Below are 18,158 nucleotides of genomic sequence, written 5' to 3'. Positions count from 1 at the left end.
TTTCCTTGCAATGTATTTATGGAAAAAGCTGGATCTTGTGACCTGTAAGGTTTCTCAAGATTTGAATTTTTCTGATTGCATCCACTTGGTGCTATTTAATAGTCTTCTGTCCCTACATCTCCTTGTAATTAATTCCAGATGTGTAATCAAGTCCAGGTTCCTTTTTTTGGCCAAAATACTTCACAAGTTGTGGTTTCTATTTCTATCAAAAGGTGCATCATTGCACCAGGTGTCTTGTGTTTTAATAACTGCCATCAGTGATCATTGTCTGGGTCCATTACTTCCTTTAGGGTTGCAAAATCATGTTCTAATTCCATCATTTCTGTTTTGTCCAACAGGTAGACCACTTCTGTAGAGAGAACATGTCCCCATTAAGTATCTGGTTACTCAGAGACACAGGACATACATTCCCCTGAGAAATGTTCCTGATTATTCTCCTTTGTTTACTAATTTCCATAATAACCAGTTGTTTTACTAGGTCCATTACAAAAAAAAAACTCTTTTATTAGTATTACTGTGACCATCTTGATTTATGTATGTTTGATATATCACAATCCACTGCTGTTATTATTTTTTGTGGTTTTTTTTTGTTTTTTTGTGGGGTTTTTTGTATTTTTCTGAAGCTGGAAATGGGGAGAGACAGCCAGACAGACTCCCGCATGCGCCCGACCGGGATCCACCTGGCACGCCCACCAGGGCTGACGCTCTGCCCACCAGGGGGCAATGCTCTGCCCCTCCGGGGCGTCGCTCTGCCATAACCAGAGCCACTCTAGCGCCTGGGGCAGAGGCCAAGGAGCCATCCCCAGCGCCCGGGCCATCTTTGCTCCAATGGAGCCTTGGCTGCTGGAGGGGAAGAGAGAGACAGAGAGGAAGGGGGGGGGTGGAGAAGCAAATGGGCACTTCTCCTATGTGCCCTGGCCGGGAATCGAACACGGGTCCCCCACACACCAGGCCGACGCTCTACCACTGAGCCAACCGGCCAGGGCCTGCTGTTATTATTCTTGTCATGACTCAGGTAGTCCTGTTTTTAACCATGGTAGCCTCTTCAAGCTGCCTCATAGTTCCTTTTGGTACATTCCCTACTTTCTCATCTTGTATACGTCCTGCTTCAGACCTGGAATCAGCCATTTACCTAAAAAATGTTATTTCTTAGATGCGGTAAGTGATATTTAAAACCATAATCTGCCCACTAGTGGCACTAATTGATCATAAATTGATTGTTATTTCAAGTCTAGGACTGAACCAGAGTACACATTTTCTTTTTCCAAAGAGAAAATACTTCATGAGTTTATACCAAAGTTGTCAACTAAAATTTAGAACTCTGGGATTCTTACTTCATCTCTATATAGTATCTACTTCACCTTTATATTTGTACACCTTTTCTTTTTACACTGAGATTAGTTCCTCATGAAAGTTAGGAAAGCATGGAATTTCTTATTCTGATAATATGTCTATAATAGCTTTAGACTAGCAAAACCAGTATCATTCCTAACAATGTGCTTATTAAGAACAGTTCAAGATTTGGTAACAATTTGCTGTTGTTGTTTTCTCTTTAAGTTGTATTTCTTCAGAGATATATAAACAAATTACTGTGTTAAAAGCCATTTTAAAATATTCTTCTTTGTGTGGGTGATGTCACCAATTTCATACACTGTTAGGTTTCCCTGTTCATTTGGGTTTTCTTAAGAATTGCTTATTAAATTTGATCTTGATTTGTAAATTAATAAAAACACATGGTTTCTAAATTGCTGCTACAAAACAAGCATATTCAGGAAAGTCTACCATCTTTATCTTCTCCATTTTGCTCCTTCTTTCCTCATTGAGAGAATTTTTGTTAGGTTTTAGTTTATTGTATATAAGTATGTATATTTGTTTTATTTATATATGTGTGCATACACACTCAGACAAATAATTATCTATATATTATTATCCTTCCTTTTTAGATTAAAAGGTAGTATACTACATACAGTTTTCTTAATCATTCTTTTTTCACTTAAAAATATCTTGGAGATAATTCATAATAGCATGTAAAAATATCTCTTCTTTTCTATAGCTGTATAGTACTCCATTACATGGATGTGTCATAGTTTTTAACCCATTCTGACTGTATTGGTGGAGATTTGAGTTGTTTACAATCTTTTACTTTTGCAAATAATTCTCCAATGACCAATCTAATGAAGACACTTTTTATTTATTTCCTTTCTCTTTCTTTTGTTATTATTGTTGTTCTACTATTTCTCAGATACAAATACTTCTCAAAGAGATAAACTTATTAATTCTCACTTTTGGGTAAATTGGCTTATCAGATTACTTTGCTCAGTATATGTACTCAACTATATATTTATTAAAATAGAGTCACTTAATTTCTGCCCAAGGCTTAGGCAGAATGAGAGTATTTGGCACAGAAAAGAAGACTCAGCATTGAAACTTATAGAGCAGGACTCACAAGAGATGCAAGGAGTATAAAATTAGCCTATTTTATAATTTTGCCATTACATTATCACAAGATTAACTAAGACCAAAATGCTTACATGGAAACTTTATGTACTTTTCAGATAGAGTATAATTCACTTGAGTTTACTTTTCTTCTTTTCTTTCAAATCAACAGAAATCAAGCATATGTTTCTTTTTTCTTTCCTTTTTTTTTTTTTAGTGAGAGAAGGGGAGGCAGAGAGACAGACTTCTGCATGCACCCCAATTGGGATCCACACAGCAAGCCCACTAGGGATGACACTCTGCCCATCTGAGGCTGTTGCTCTGTTGCCAGAGGCAGATTAAGGTCAGTTGAGGATCCGGGCACAGAAGAAAATTTGGGCCCCTTAAAAAAAGAGAGACAGGGAAAATAAAAATACATGTTAACCATATTTTTAAATAAATAAAAATATTATGTACTATTAATGTTAAAATTGCACATATAAAACAAACAGTGTTATCAGAAAAAAAGTGTAAAGTTGGAGTTTTGCAGGGCCCTTCAGAAGTTGGGGCCCAAGGCGTGCGCCCAGTGCATCCGCCATTAAATCTACCTCTGTCTGTTGCTCAATAACAGAGTCTTTTTTAAACACCTGAGGCAGATGCCATGGAGTTATCTTCAGCACCCGAGGCCAACTCAGTCCAATTGAGCCATGGCTGGGGGGAGGGGAATACAGAGAGTTAGAGAGAAGGGGGAAGGGGAGGATCAGAGGAGCAGATGGCTGCTTCTCCTGTGTGCCCTGACTGGGAATTGAACTTGGGACATCTACACGCCAGGCCAATGCTCTACCACTGAGCCAACCAGCCAGGGCTAACCATATGTTTCTGTTGGTAACCATTTAGTATAGTATGACTCACTCTGTTACAATTACATAGATAGACTAGTAAGCTTTTTAGCTAAGATGTATTTACCCCTCAACAGCATTTACTCCTCAACAGCAACTAAAAAAAACTAAAAAAACTTCATAAGTTGCATCTTCCCCTTTACTAAAAAATCATGGTTTATTACAGTTGCATGGAAAGAAACCATGGCAAAATAATGGGAATTTAGATGTGCCATTTTCCTTGCTTTAAGAACTCTCCCATAAAGTCCTGAAAAGAGACACTAAGACAAAAGAGGTTTTAAAGCAAACTACCTCTTTTTGTGAAGAAATTATAGAGAAGGAGAGAAAGAACATTTAAAAACTGTTAGGAAAATGAGCCTAACCAGGCAGTGGCACAGTGGATAGAGCATTGAACTGAGATGCAGAGGACTCAGGTTTGAAATGCCAAGGTCACTGGCTTGAGCATGAGATCCTAAACATGACCCCATGGTCATCGGATTGAACCCAAAGGTTGCTGACTTAAGCCCAAAGGTCACTTGTTTGAACCCAACGTTACTGGCTTGAGCAAGGGGTCACTCACTCTGCTGTAGCCCCCCCTCGCCCATCAAGGTATATATGAGAAAACAATCAATGAACAATTAAGGTGTCACAACAAAGAATTGAGGCTTCTTATCTCTCTCCCTTCCTGTCCATCTGTCCCCATCTGTCCCTCTCTCTGTCACACACATACACACACAAAAAAACTGTTAGAAAAGTGATAAGAAATAATTATTATCTTTTTTCTATCCAAAGTGTAGGTTTGAGGTTTCATCACATCTCTACTGAAATACAATCACATAGGGAGGGATAGTTAGAAGGCCTCATTACCCCTCCTGCTCTCTGCATGGGTTGGAAGGGCTTTGGAATAAGACTGCGTTTAACTCTAGAAAAATTACATGGTGACAGACTGGTGAAGAGAAGAAGGGAGAAGGTGCAAGTGAAGAGCAGTGTAGACAAGAGAAAGATGTAAAAGATTTTCAACAGACCATCTTTCTCTTCTGAAAGGGAATAAATAAGGACATCAAATTCCTGACCAATGTCCAGATGCTATAAGCGCATACCTGGCACTAGTTTGTATTCTGTTCATTGGGAATTCTTGTTAACCTCCCAAGACTGACCTGAGCATAAGGTTTGTCCCTAATTGCCACTGTTGGGCAGATAAAATATATTACGCTCACTTTGTTAAAGATGATGCTGCCCACGTGGAAGTCTGTCACCCAGGTGATAATATTAGTTGCCCTTCTTGCTTGGGATGGGCGTGATTATGTTTATATGTGTTGGGGAAGGGCTTTTGCGCCAAAAGATTTTAAAAGGAAGAGAGATCACATTGTTCTGGAAGGAAGAGGGATTACGTTCTAGAATCTAGGAGGAGAGCAGAGAAAGTCCATGTAGAGGAGAGGAGAAGCAGCCTAAATGGTGGAGTGCTGAAGGAGAAGCCAGTTTGTGCAGAGTTTGTGCAGAGAAGGAGATGAGGAACATAGGTGAGTAAGGCTAGTGAGCTAGAAACCTTTGATTCTAGGAAACTCGTATAAGTCAGTAGCTTTGTGAGCACTGAATGAGTGGATTTTGGAGCCCAGTGTGTGTTTTTACCTGCCCACCAGGTGCAAGCTAGGATTAAAGGTAATGGCCCACGAGTTCTTGACTCTTGTTTCATTACCATCTGTTCAAATCTAATGTGAACCTGCATGGGCCAGACAGCGGTGATGGTGGCTGCGGCTACTGGCTTTACACTTGGCGTAGTCTGTGGCAGGGTTCGAAATTCGGTATGTAGCCACCACCACTTTTGAGCGGTGGAGTAGAGGACTGGCTGCTGTTATGGTTCCCCATGGTTGTCCTTTTGGGGGCCATAGGCTGGCTGACTTTTACAGCCATGCAAGAGGAAACTGAGAGCTCTGTGGAAGAGGCTGCCTGGGACCTGAAAACTGAGCAGTGGAAGGAGCTGGAGCAAATGTGGGATAAAGAGATGCCGACCCTGGAGCTCGAGCAAGCACTGGAGAAGGAGGCCGACCAGGTTTGCGAGATTTGCTTGGAAATGAAGCAGCTACTGGAGAAAGAATCACAGATTCATGAGTTGAAGCTTGCCCTGAATGTTGTGGAGAGCCAGCAGTGGCAGGAGGCCAGGACTACGGCTGGGGCTGGGGCTGCAAGGTGTACAGAGCAGAAGGCGGCGGCAGCCTGGGGCTCGAGACCAGCAGCGAAAGCTGGTGTTTTCAGTTCCTCTTTGGAGGATGAGGAGAATCGAGCTGGAGTTGAGTTGCAATCCGCAGTCTCCAGAAGGTGAAAGCCCAGCTGCAAAAAGTACTTACTATACAATCTTGGTAGGTCTGAGATTTTGGGACACAGGGTTGGGTGCCATCATGCTCTCTGGAGCAGAGATGGAAATGCTTACTGCCATTGCCATGTGCTCCTCTTTGGGACACTGTAAGACCTGCCAGGATGGCAGGAATGAGGGTGGTGGCTGACAACCCATGTGTGTGGACTGATTTCCTGGACTATGACCGACCGGAGTGGGCACTGGCTCCTTGGTTGGATGGACTTATGGATTTTGAACAATGTGAAATACTCTGATGGGGGTGGGGGGTGGCTTTGCTGGAAGCACTGCCCTGCCCTGGGAAGTTTCCCCATGGCTAGAAAGAAGTCTGAGGACATTTTGCGCTTTTGGCAAAGTGCTCAGAGACTGGTGAAATATACCTTTGTAATTGTTGAAATTGTATGATTTGTCATGTTGTTGTAATTTGTGTAATGTGCCTAATTTCCTTGCACAGGGATGCCAGTGTAGATTGTGGGTAGTAAAGTGAGCATAGGGGTGGATTGTTGAGCAGATAAAATATATTATGCTCACTTTGTTAGAGATGGTGCTGCCCACATGGAAGCCCATCGCCCAGGTTATAATATTAGTTGCCCTTCTTGATTGGGTTGGGTGTGATTATGTTAATATGAGTTGGGGGAGGGCTTTCATGTCAAAAGATTTTAAAAGGAAGAGAGATCACATTGTTCCAGAAGGACAAGGTATTACATTCTAGGAGGAGAGCAGAGAAAGGAGAGCAGAGAAAGGCCATGTGGAGGAGAGGAGAAGCAGCCTAAATGGTGGAGTGCTGAAGGAGAAGCCAGTTTGTGCAGAGTTTGTGCAGAGAGAAGGAGATGGGGAACACAGGTGAATAAGACTGGTGAGGTAGAAACCTTTGATTCTAGGAAACTCGGATAAGTCAGTGGCTTTGTGAGCACTGAATGAGTGGATTTTGGAGCCCAGTGTATGTTTTTACTTGCCCGCCGGGTATAAGCTAGGATTAAAGGTAATGGCCCACCAGTTCTTAGCTCCGTTGTTTCATTACCATCTGTCCGAATCTAATGCGAACCTGCATGGGCCAGGCAGCTGTGATGGTGGCCATGGCTACTGGATTTACAGCCACTCATTCATGGACACTCAACATTAGCTCTTTCTGGCAGAGCTGCGATTAAATTCTATTGGACATTTCTGCTATATCATTGTCATGGCAACCCTCACATGATAAATGTGGGCTATCAGGGGAGGGTTGATTGCATCTGGAAGGAGGTGCATATTTAATTAGATAAGCAAGTCATAAGCCTGGCCTTCTGAACTAGGCAGACCTGTGGAGGAGAGATGAAGGGGTGAAGGGGATAAAAAAAAAAAAGGAAACAACACTCTGGGCACCCTCCTTCTGAGAAGTGGACAAGGGTAAGTGTCCCCTCTATAGGAAATCTACTTTCAGTAACTACCCAAGCCTGACCACTGCCTGTCCCTTGAAATCCAAGTGCCTCAGGTCCCCTAGGATGCCCCCTACCAATACACTCTTCCTAGTCACTAGGGCTGCTTCTCCTTAGTCTCCTGGAGAATCTTTTGTTCAGTCAAACCTACCTACTCATGGGACCTCCACATTTTTTCAGGTGCTACAGCCAAACTTGAGTCCTCAATCCCCCTGAGCTACCCTCTCAGCCTCACCCTCTAAACCCAGAGAATAAGTCATCCCCTTCAGAAAGCCTAAATTGCCTCATTATACCTCCTAATTGTTCACTTGGGAAGGACTCTGACCATACCTGGTGCACAAGGCTGTGTGTTTGAAGACATCCCATGTGTCTTCTTTGCCTTCCTAGGCAGGGCCAGGAACTAGAAACCAAACTCCATCTTCTAAGCCATAAGCCTGGCTGTCCCATATGTGGAGGTTCACCTGCCTCCTGGGTATGTGTCTTTAAGGAAATATTCCAGCACAAACAGTTGTCACTTCTGAATGAGCCACAATTTTGGATTGCTCACATCAGTGTTCCTCTCCATTGCACAGATCATCAGTGCCCACCGAATGCCTCCAGCCACCACACTCATTCCTGGTCTAGCTGGCTCCTTCCTCAGGATGAGGGGATAACACCCCCTCCACTCAAAGACCTCCTCCCACTTTCCAAGCTAAAGAAGGCTCCCAGTTATTCTAGCTGGTCTTACCCTGCTTTGTTTTCCCTAAAACAAAGCATGATTCCTTCTGTGTTGTTGTACTATGTCTTTATTATCTGTGTCTTTACTCTCATGTGAAATCTAGGAAGGAAAGAATCCTGTCTGGCCTGCTTGCAACTTGCCCCTAGAATAGTGACTAGTATAGATGGCATCATCATTAAATAAAAAAGTTGCTGTGATTCTTATTCAATAATTCCACCCATTCATTTACAGATAATGTAACTACCTGTTGTCCTGGAGGCATATCTAGTTCTCTTTATTAGGGCTATGCTCTTCTGCTACTGTGATAAAGACCAATGCCATAGCTTCCCAGAGCTCTTGCACCCAGGCGGTCTCTCTTCCATCCTGCTGGACACCCCCTTGTGTGGAGAGTGCTTAATAAATGAACTTGTCAGACATAAAATGCAGCGACCTTCAAAACTTCTTTTTTCTTTTCTGTTTTTATAAGTGAGAGAAGGTGAGACAGAGAGACAGACTCCCACATGTGCCCCAACTGGGATCCACCCAGCAGTTGTCATCCGGAGCTGAAGCTTGAATCAACCAAGCTATTTTTAGTACCTAAGGCTGATGTGCTCAGACCAACTGAATTATCCTCAGCACCTAGGGCCTACACTCAGATCAACCAAGCTACTGACTGCAAGAAAAAAAGAGAGAGAAGGAGAGTGTTGGGCAGATAAAATATATAATGCTCACTTTGTTAAAGATGGCACTGCCCACATGGAAGCCATTGCCCAGGTGATATTAATGTGTTTTGGGGGTGGGCTGTGGGCAGGCAAGATCCTTGTAGCCTGGGGCTTGGTTTTAGGACTAAGCCTTTCCCACCCTTTTTGATGTGGGGGTGGACTTTGTATCAGAGACTTCCCTATTTTGTATATTGGATTAAAGGTTTTGATTTAATGCACTATAAAGTGGGTCAGACTGGGAGCTTGCTCTCTCAGTTCCTGAGATTAGCATTAAAGGAGAGAGCAGAGAGGAGAGCAGAGAGAAGCCATGTGGAGGAGGCCAGGTTAAGCAGCCAAGATGGCAGAGTGTTGAAGAAAAAGCCAGTTAGTGCAGAGTTTGTGCAGAGAGAAGGAGATGGGGAACAGAGATGAATAAGGCTGGTGAACTAGAAACTTTTTATTTTAGGAAAACTTGGATAAGTCAGTAGCTTTGTGAGCACTGAATGAGTGAGTTTTGGAGCCCAGTGTGTGTGTTTTTACTTGCCCACCAGGTGCAAACTAGAATTAAAAATGATAGCCCATCAGTTTTTGGCTCCGTTGTTTCTTTACCAACTGTCCGAATCCAATGCGAACCTGCATGTGAATGGCCACGATGGCGGCCACTGGCCATACAGAGAGGAAGGGGAAGAGAAGCAAATGATTGCTTCTCATTTATGCCCTGACCAGGGATCAAACCCAAGATGTCCATATACCAGGCCAACACTCTATCCACTGAGCAAACCAGCCAGGGTGACTTCAAAATTTTAATAGTCTTGTGAATTTTTTTGGAGGGATGGAAGAATCTTCAAATACTTAAGATATAAGGAAGCTTATCATACTGCATGTTTTGTTTTTATTTTTATCCTTCCAGCAATCCTGTGCAGTAGAAATAGTCTATTTCTACATGACAGAAAATGGAACAGGAACTCAGAGTATTTAAATGCTCAGATATTAGGAGCACTAAGTAACTAGACTTGCATTCCAACCTGAGTCTTTTGATTTTACATCAACCATATATTTCTTCCTCAGTTGTTCTAACACCAGTTTTCAAGCTACAGTGTCATGTCTTCAAAGGGGCCCTAGACCAAGACTGGAGAATTCTTCTCACTCCAAGCTGGGTTTGCCATTTGCTGGCTGTGTGATTGTCCGCAACTTCTCTATCTGTGGAGTTGGTCTCTTGGTCAGTTCAGGCTGCTGTAACAAAATTGTATGAACTAGATGGCTTAGAAGCAACCCAAATGGGTTTCTCCCATCCTAGTGGCAGGAAGTAAGTCTGAGGTTGGGATGCCAGCAGGGTCAGCTTCTAAGAAGGGTTACAGACTGTCAGCTTCTCATTGTGTCTTCACATGGCAGAGAGCAGAGAGCAGAGAGAGGAAGCAATCTCTCTTGTGACGATTCTAAGACCACATGTCTTCTTCAGGACCTCCATTCTCTTGACCTCATCTACTCCTAATCACTTTACCAAAGGCCCCACTTCTGGATACATCACATTGTGGGATAATGTTCAATGCAGGAATCCGGTTGATATCAAAGTTCAGACTATAACATCAAGAAATAAAAAACACATATTTTGCCTGCAAAGACAGGATCCCTGTGTGTTTTGTTCTGACTGCCTGTCCCTCTCCCTTCTTTGCTTCAAGCCTGTTCCCAAATCTGCTAAAGCAAGGGAGGAATCCCACATCAGAAACGCAGAGAAGTCACAGGTTCAGCAGGGCCAAGATGGGAGAACTGGGAGGCTCTGGAGAAACCTCTTCTGGAAGAATGGGAATGTTGATGGCAAGGAGCACTCAGGTCATGCTGCCTGGTACAGTGATCATCAGCTGGTGTCCCAGCAGTTTCCAAGATGTGTTTCGCAGTGGGGACAGGAGTTAGATGGCATGCTCCAGCTAACGCACTTTGGTGGGTCTCATATAACAGACCCAAAAGAAACAAACCTAACCCAGGCAGGAATGAGTGCACAGCTGCCCATCCCTGTGACTGACAGTTAACACTCAACATGGCAAATGGCTAGAAGGGATTCAGTCTGGTCACCACCTCTGGATGAGGATTCGAGAATCTGGATCTGACAGGCAAAGGAAACAAGATCACCCTTCCCTGCTCCTTGATCAAGTTTCTCAGACAAATGTGTGAGAGAACAAAAACAAATTCTTGGAATAATCTTTTTTCATAGGATTTTTGTCAAGCCTGTCATAAAGCTGAAATAAAAGGCAATTGTTAGAAAGCTAAGTTTTTCACATTGTTGTTGAATCAGAAGGATTTATTTTATGACCTAGATAACAGATTCTTACAACGTTCGTTTTTCCTTTAAGACACTATTAAAATGAGACTCTTAATAGCCTATCCTGAGAAAACTTGGACAAATCAATAATTTATGTTATGGTGCTTGGGAAAGTTTACCCAAAGGAAGCACCAAGCCCACCAGAGCTCTGGGGAGCTCTCCTCAATAGTGCTTTCCATTACTAACAGACAAAACCTTTTTTTTCTTATTATTTATATAAGGGCTTCTTTGATTTTCTGCATCTGACATTTTAAGATAAAAAAAACCCTGCTGACTGTGTTAATTAAAAGCAAAGATAAGATGTCTTATTTTTTCTCTCTTTGACATGAATAGCTATCATACAGCAAAGGAAAAAAAGTACAGAAATACTAGACTTGATCTCTATCCCCAAAGGGTTCCTCACCCTGTTTGGGAATGCAGGAGGCCATATGGCTACGAGTTACCAGCTACAATATCTCAGGACAGCACTGTGATGCTGTGTTAGAGGCAGCGAGTTTGCATTTCAGTCTAGGATTGCTCAGCTCCCCTGTGCTTTCCAGAATGCCTGGGCCAGACAGCTTTGAAAGGGCCACCCTAGAAAGGGCCACACACTGACTGAGTTCTTCTGCTGTCATGATTGCCATCAAAAACAGCCTGACCAGGCTGTGGCGCAGTGGATAGAGCATCGGACTAGGATGCAGAGGACCCAGGTTCGAGACCCCGAGTTCGCCAGCTTGAGTGTGGGCTCATCTTGAGCCCCCCAACTTGAACCCAAGGTTGCTGGCTCCAGCAAGGAGTTACTCAGTCTGCTGAAGGCCTGCAGTCAAGGCACATATGAGAAAGCAATCAATGAACAACTAAGGTGTTGCAATGTGCAATGAAAAACTAATGATTGATGCTTCTCATCTCTCTCCATTCCTGTCTGTCTGTCCCTGTCTATCTCTCTCTCTGACTCACTCTCTGTCTCTGTTAAAAAAAAAAAAAGACATTTTCAAAACAATATGGCAATGCCTCAAAAAAGTTAAAACTAAAATCACCATGTGATTCAGCAATCCCACTTCTAAATCTATATCCAAAAGATTTAAAAGTAGGTTCTCGGAGAGATATTTGCACACCCACGTTCACAGTAGCAGAGTCAAAGGCAGCTTGAGTGTCCAATCGAAGGATGAATAGCAAAATGTGGCACATACATAAAATGAAATACTATTTAAGCTTAAAAAGAAAGAAAATTCTGACCACAGCTACAACAGAAATTAACCTGAAGAACATTATACTAAATAAAAGAGACAAGTCACAAAAGGATAGAGTATAATTCCACTTATATAAGGCATTTGGAATAGTCAAATTATCATAGGGAGCCCTGGCGGGTTGGCTCAGGGGTAGAGTACTGGCCCAGTATGTGGATGTCCGGGTTCAATGCCCTGTCAGGGCACACAGGAGAAGTGCCCATCTGCTTCTCCACTGTTGGGCAGATAAAATGTATTATGCTCACTTTGCTAAAGATTACGCTGCCCACGAGGAGGTCGTCACCCAGGTGATATTAATGTGTGTTGAGAATCCTTGTAGCCTGGGGCTTGGTTTTGGGATTAAGCCTTCCCACCCTTTTTGATGTGGGGTGGTACAATCCAATCATGCCTCAGCAGAAGTGACTTGGATTAGGAGACTTCCCTACTTTGTATATTGGATTAGAGGTTGTGAAGCTACAATATAAAATGGGGGCAGAACAGAGTTTGTTCTCTTGGTTCCTGGGATGATTAGCATGAGAGAGTAGAGCCAGCAGCGGAATGAGGCCATGTGGAGTAGGCCAGGAGAAGCAGCCAAGATGGTGGAGTGCTGAGTGAGATGCCAGTTTGTGTAGAGTTTGTATCTGGGATAAGGAAGGAGATGGGGAACTGAGGAGAATAAGGCTGGTGAGCTAGAAACCTTTGATTCTAGGAAACTTGGATAAATCAGTAGCTTTGTGAGCACTGAATGTGATTGGGTTTTGGAGCCCAGTGTGTGTTTTTACTTGCCCGCTGAGTGCAAGCTAGGATTAAAGACTATGGCCCATCAGTTTTTGGCTCCACTGTTTCTTTGCTGACTGTCCGAATCCAATGCGAACCTGCATAGGCCAGAAGGCTGCTGTGATAGTGGCCTTGGCCTTGGCTCCTGGCTTTACATCCACCTTCTCTCTCTCCCTCTCTATCTTTCTCTCTCTTCTCCTTTCATAGCCATGGCTCAATTGGTTTGAGCACATTGGCCCCAGGTGCTGAGGATGGCTCTGTGGAGCCTCTATCTCAGGTACTAAAAATAGCTCTGTTGCAAGCATGGCCTCAGATGGGCAGAGCATTAATCCTAGATGAGGAATTACCTGGTGGACCCCAGTAGGGGCACATGCAGGAATTTGTCTATCTCCCCTCCTCTCACTTGGAAAAGAAAAAAAGAATTATCATAGAGAAAGAAAGTAGAGTGACAGTTACTAGAGGATAGGAGGAGTTAATGTTTAATGGATACAAAGTTTCAGTTTTGCAGGGTAAAGACAGTTGCAGGGTGGATTGTAATACTCCAACCCACTGGGAACTACCAGTGTCACATGGAAAAAACCTACACAAGACACAAACCGATGTCAAGAGGAAGAGGGAGAGGCCTGCCAAGAGAGGCAAAGAAGACCTCCTGAATTTCCTCTCCCTCAGCTTTTATTGATGAGAAGCAGATCAAAGGTAACAGGATTACAGAGGAGAGAGATTAGATGATAAGAGAAAGAATGACTAATCTACTTTTTGCTGACATGGAAAAAGGGCTAATTTGGTCAGTACATTCCTTTTCTTTTGCTAATTAACAAATGCAAAGGAGGGGGCAATCTAGAACCTCTAGGCTAACTTTCTAAAGCCTGTTCCTGTGCATTCCTTTGTGTCTGCACAAATGTCACTCACTCACACAGCTTCTTGGTGTTTGCATCCCAGAGACATTCACTCGGGGCTTTTTATTTTTAATAAATTTTTATTAATGTTAATGGGGTGACATTAATAAATCCGGGCACATATATTCAAAGAAAACATGTCCAGGTTATCTTGTCATTCAATTATGTTGCATACCCATCGCCCGGAGTCAGATTGTCCTCCGTCACCCTCTATCTAGTTTTCTCTGTGCCCCTCCCCCTCTTCCCTCCCCTCTCCCTCCTTCCCTCCCACACTCCCCTTCCCCCACCCCTGGTAACCACCACACTCTTGTCCATGTCTCTTAGTCTCGTTTTTATGTCCCACCAATGTATGGAATCATGTAGTTCTTGGTTTTTTCTGATTTACTTATTTCACTCCGTATAATGTTATCAAGATCCCACCATTTTGTTGTAAATAATCCGATGTCATCATTTCTTATGGCTGAGTAGTATTCCATAGTGTATATGTGCCACATCTTCTTTATCCAGTCTTCTATTGAAGGGCTTTTTGGTTGTTTCCATGTCTTGGCCACTGTGAACAATGCTGCAATAAACATGGGGCTACATGTGTCTTATCAATGTTTCTGAGTTTTTTGGGTATATGGGACTACATCAGACTAAAAAGGTTTTGCTCAGCAAGAGAAACTGACAGCAAAATAAACAGACAGCCAACTAAATGGGAAATGTTATTTTCAAACAACAGCTCAGATAAGGGCCTAATATCCAAAATTTACAAAGAACTCATAAAACTTAACAACAAACAAACAATCCAATAAAAAAATGGGAAGAGGACATGAACAGACACTTCTCCCAGGAAGAAATACAAATGGCCAACAGATATATGAAAAGATGCTCATCTTCACTGGTTATTAGAGAAATGCAAGTCAAAACTACACTCGGGGCTTCTAACTAAAGTTTCCCAATCCAAGTCATAGAGGGTTCAAGGTTAGATGGGTGATTCCCTACAGTGGATGATGATGAAATTTGCTAAACAATGTGAGATGTACCTAATGCCACTAAACTATTTTCTTAAAAACAGTTAAGATGGTAAATTTTACATTATATGTATTTCATCATAATTTACATAACTTATAAACAAAATTTAAAATTTTTTTAGGGCCTGGCCGGTTGGGTCAGTGGTAGAGCATCGGCCTGGTGTGCAGGAGTCCCGGGTTTGATTCCTGGCCAGGGCACACAGGAGAAGCACCCATCTGCTTCTCCACCCGTCCCCCTCTCCTTCTTCTCTGTCTCTCTTTCCCTCCCGCAGCCAAGGCTCCATTGGAGCAAAGTTGGCCCAGGCGCTGAGGATGGCTCCATGGCCTCTGCCTCAGGTGCTGGAATGGCTCTGGTTGCAACAGAGCAACACCCCAGATGGGCAGAGCATTGCCCCCTGGTGGGCATGCTGGGTGGATCCCAGTTGGGCGCATGCGGGAGTCTGTCTGACTGCCTCCTTGTTTCCAACTTTTTAGAAAAAAAAAAAAAAAGATAAAATCTTTTTAAATGCTAGCATTTTGTGAATAAGCATACAGTGTCAAAAATGGGTTTTCATTGGTAAAATTAATCACTTTTAAGTAGCATGACAAATATTAGATATGCTCTTTTATTGGTGAAATTGAAGGTATTCAGAGCATGTGGAGATACTAAAAATCATTTATAAATATCCCATTCTTGTTTGAAGTGGGCAGAGACTAGCAGATGGCCTGCATAGGTGCACCTAAAGCACACATGAGATTGGGCTCCACTCAGTGCAGGACTTGCTTTGACAGACCCTTTGTGGTTGGAACCTCTAAAAGTCCCAGAGGTGGGGCTTTACTGAGTTGCAGAACAGGTTTATAAACTGTAAGATATTTTTCACCACCAAGGAAGAAGGAAGAACATAGCCAGGAAGTGTGGAATAATAAAAGCTTTATTTAGTACAACACATCCTGCCCGACGATGTTACCTGGTCCTGGGGACAGAGGCCAGGGAAGTCGCATGGGGTGACCCGAGTGGGGGATATTTAAAGGGTCTCTAGGGTGGTCGAGCTAATATGATATGGTGAAAATCTCACTGGCTGACAGACAGTCGCTCTTTTCCAAAGGACTCCTGGGAAGTTTATTTTGGCACACAAGAGTGTTGGCAGCTCTAACCAAAGTTCCTGGGTCTGTTTTCTCACGTGACCTTCTCCCATTACCCACACCTTACATTCCGACCTTTTGTGTTAAATAGGGGTGCTGCTATTTGTCTGGCTATTTCCTGCTGGTTAGAGGAGGGGGAGATTGGAAGGTGGTGGCTTTGAGGGGAGTCATGAGGAACATCTGTTCCAACTACCAGTGGTCCTGCATGGGGGCAAGCTTGAGGCGAGAGACATGGTTAGAAATGAAGGTAACATTGATTATGGGGGAGCCCTTGGTAGTGAGGAAGATGTTGTCACCTGGATAGTGGCTTTGAGACTAGAGTGTTCCAACGTAGGAGGGATACAGGGTATGATGGCATAACTAAGAATGAGTGCAAAAAGGGGATTCCGTCCAACTGCATGTCAGAGATGGTGTGTGAAGGGGAAAAGAAGGGGTCTCATTCACTCCCATAACCGAGACCCGTGGGGGAACTAGAGGTCCAGAGTGTGATGGCAAAACAGAGAAGGCAGCTCCCATGTCCACAAGAAATGAGATGAACTTACCCACTCCTGTGGCATTACCCTGGGTTTGGTGAGGATGATGGGGGGTCTCTGAGTCCAGGCCATGTCAGTCGTCCATGAGGTCTAGGAGTTTGAGCAGTGGGACTGCCTGGCTGGCCTGGCCTCCCATTTGGGTGGCTTGTCCTCCACGTAGAGGCACTGAGGATGAGCCTGTTGCCCAAAGGGGGCAATCACTCTGCCAGTGACTGGGCTGCTTGCAATTAGGGCAGGGCTCAGTGGGCAGCCATGGGCAGGGGCCCTGCCAGGACAGTGGCCCTGCTTGCCACATTTAAAGCAAGCTCCTGGTGGGATTCCTCCTTGCAGCCTGGACTTAGGTCAGGCACTTCCTGTGCCTTGCCCTTGTTGCTCTGCCTGCCTCAGGGCTGCCACAAGAGCCTCGGTTTAGAGAGTTACCTTCTGCTGCATGCGGGCCTGGCAAACAGCCTTGACCTTTTTTACTAGTCACGACCATTAAAAACTTTAAATGCCATGATCACAGGTCTCGGATAGGGGTTTGGGGGTTGAAAATAAGAGAAGGGGGGCTCCTGGGGAGCCTGACACCCAGATCCAGCCGGAAACGCTGGAGCTAGAGGCAGGACAAGGCCAGGCCTTCCTGCAAGAAGACTGGGGTTGAGCTGTGGGGTCAAGGAGTCCTGCAAACTGGTGTAAAAGCCAATAGCAGGCTAAGACAAAGGAGGGGCTTAAGAACACAGTGGAGAAGGGAGAGGCCCCTGGCCAGCAGGGGAGGAGAAAGAGAGACTGGTATTTGCAGGTGAATGAGAAGCAGGATCCAGTGAAGGGAGGAGAGGGGGCTCTTGGGTGGAAGAGACCCAAGTAAAAGAGGTCCACAGAGGGACCAGAGAGGGGTCCAGAGAGAGGGGTGCCCCTGGGGCTCAGGCAGGAGGGGGAGGAGTTGAGGGTAGTGTGAAGGAGGAAAGATTAGGAGCAAAGGGTTTAGGTGAGGTTTCTCTGGCCAAAAAGGGCCTGCGCCATGTAGTAGATGGCACAGAGATTAGAACGGGAGCATGAATAACTAGAAGCCCTGAGTGTAAAGGATCTTCATCCAGTTCCCAGTTCTTTTGGCAATAGTTAAATTGGTGAGGGTATTAAAATCGAAAGTCTCTTCAGGAGGCTACCTCGTTTGATTATCCAGTGGGTTCTGTGGCCTGGCCTCAGTGGAGAAGAACAGTTTTTTCTTCTTTAGGGAGGGAGAGATTTTGGATAAGGATTTCCAGGAGTGTTTTTGGATTAGGTTTAGATTTCTGTGCTCCCACAGCCACCCTCAGTCCTCGGAGTGGTCAGAAATGAGAATTGGCATCCTGCAACTCAATTTCTGGCCACCAGACAGTTAAGTAAAGTGGGAGTTACCAGGATGCCTCCACGGGCATACACGCACTTGGAACGGAAAAGAGGTCCCTGACACAGCTGCAGTTTCAGACAGGGAGTCTCAGTGGAAAGAACTGAGGGGAGGCTGGAGGCAGGGGACTTACCACACCATGTGCTGAAGTGAGTGGAAAGTCGGAGATCCTGGTTCTTTCTCAGAGGGAAAGGGGAGAGGAGTGGTCCTTGCGGACTTCTAACTCCTCCTGGGTTTCAGCACCAAATGTAAGGTATTTTTCCCTGCTGAGGAAGAAGGAAGGACATAGCCACAAAATATGGAATAATGAAAGTTTTATTGAATACAGCACTTCCTGGACAATGTTCCCTGGTCCTGGGGACCGAGGCCAGGGAAGTCGCATGGGGTGACTCGTGTGGGGGATATTTAAAGGCTCTGTAGGTGGTTGAGCTAATATGACATGGTGAAAAATCTCACTGGCTGACAGACAATCGCTC

This window comes from Saccopteryx bilineata, chromosome 5, assembly GCF_036850765.1.
Source record: "Saccopteryx bilineata isolate mSacBil1 chromosome 5, mSacBil1_pri_phased_curated, whole genome shotgun sequence".
Taxonomy (NCBI): Eukaryota; Metazoa; Chordata; class Mammalia; order Chiroptera; family Emballonuridae; genus Saccopteryx; species Saccopteryx bilineata.
The sequence above is the reverse complement of the archived record's forward strand: the minus strand, read 5'-3'. Positions refer to the sequence as shown.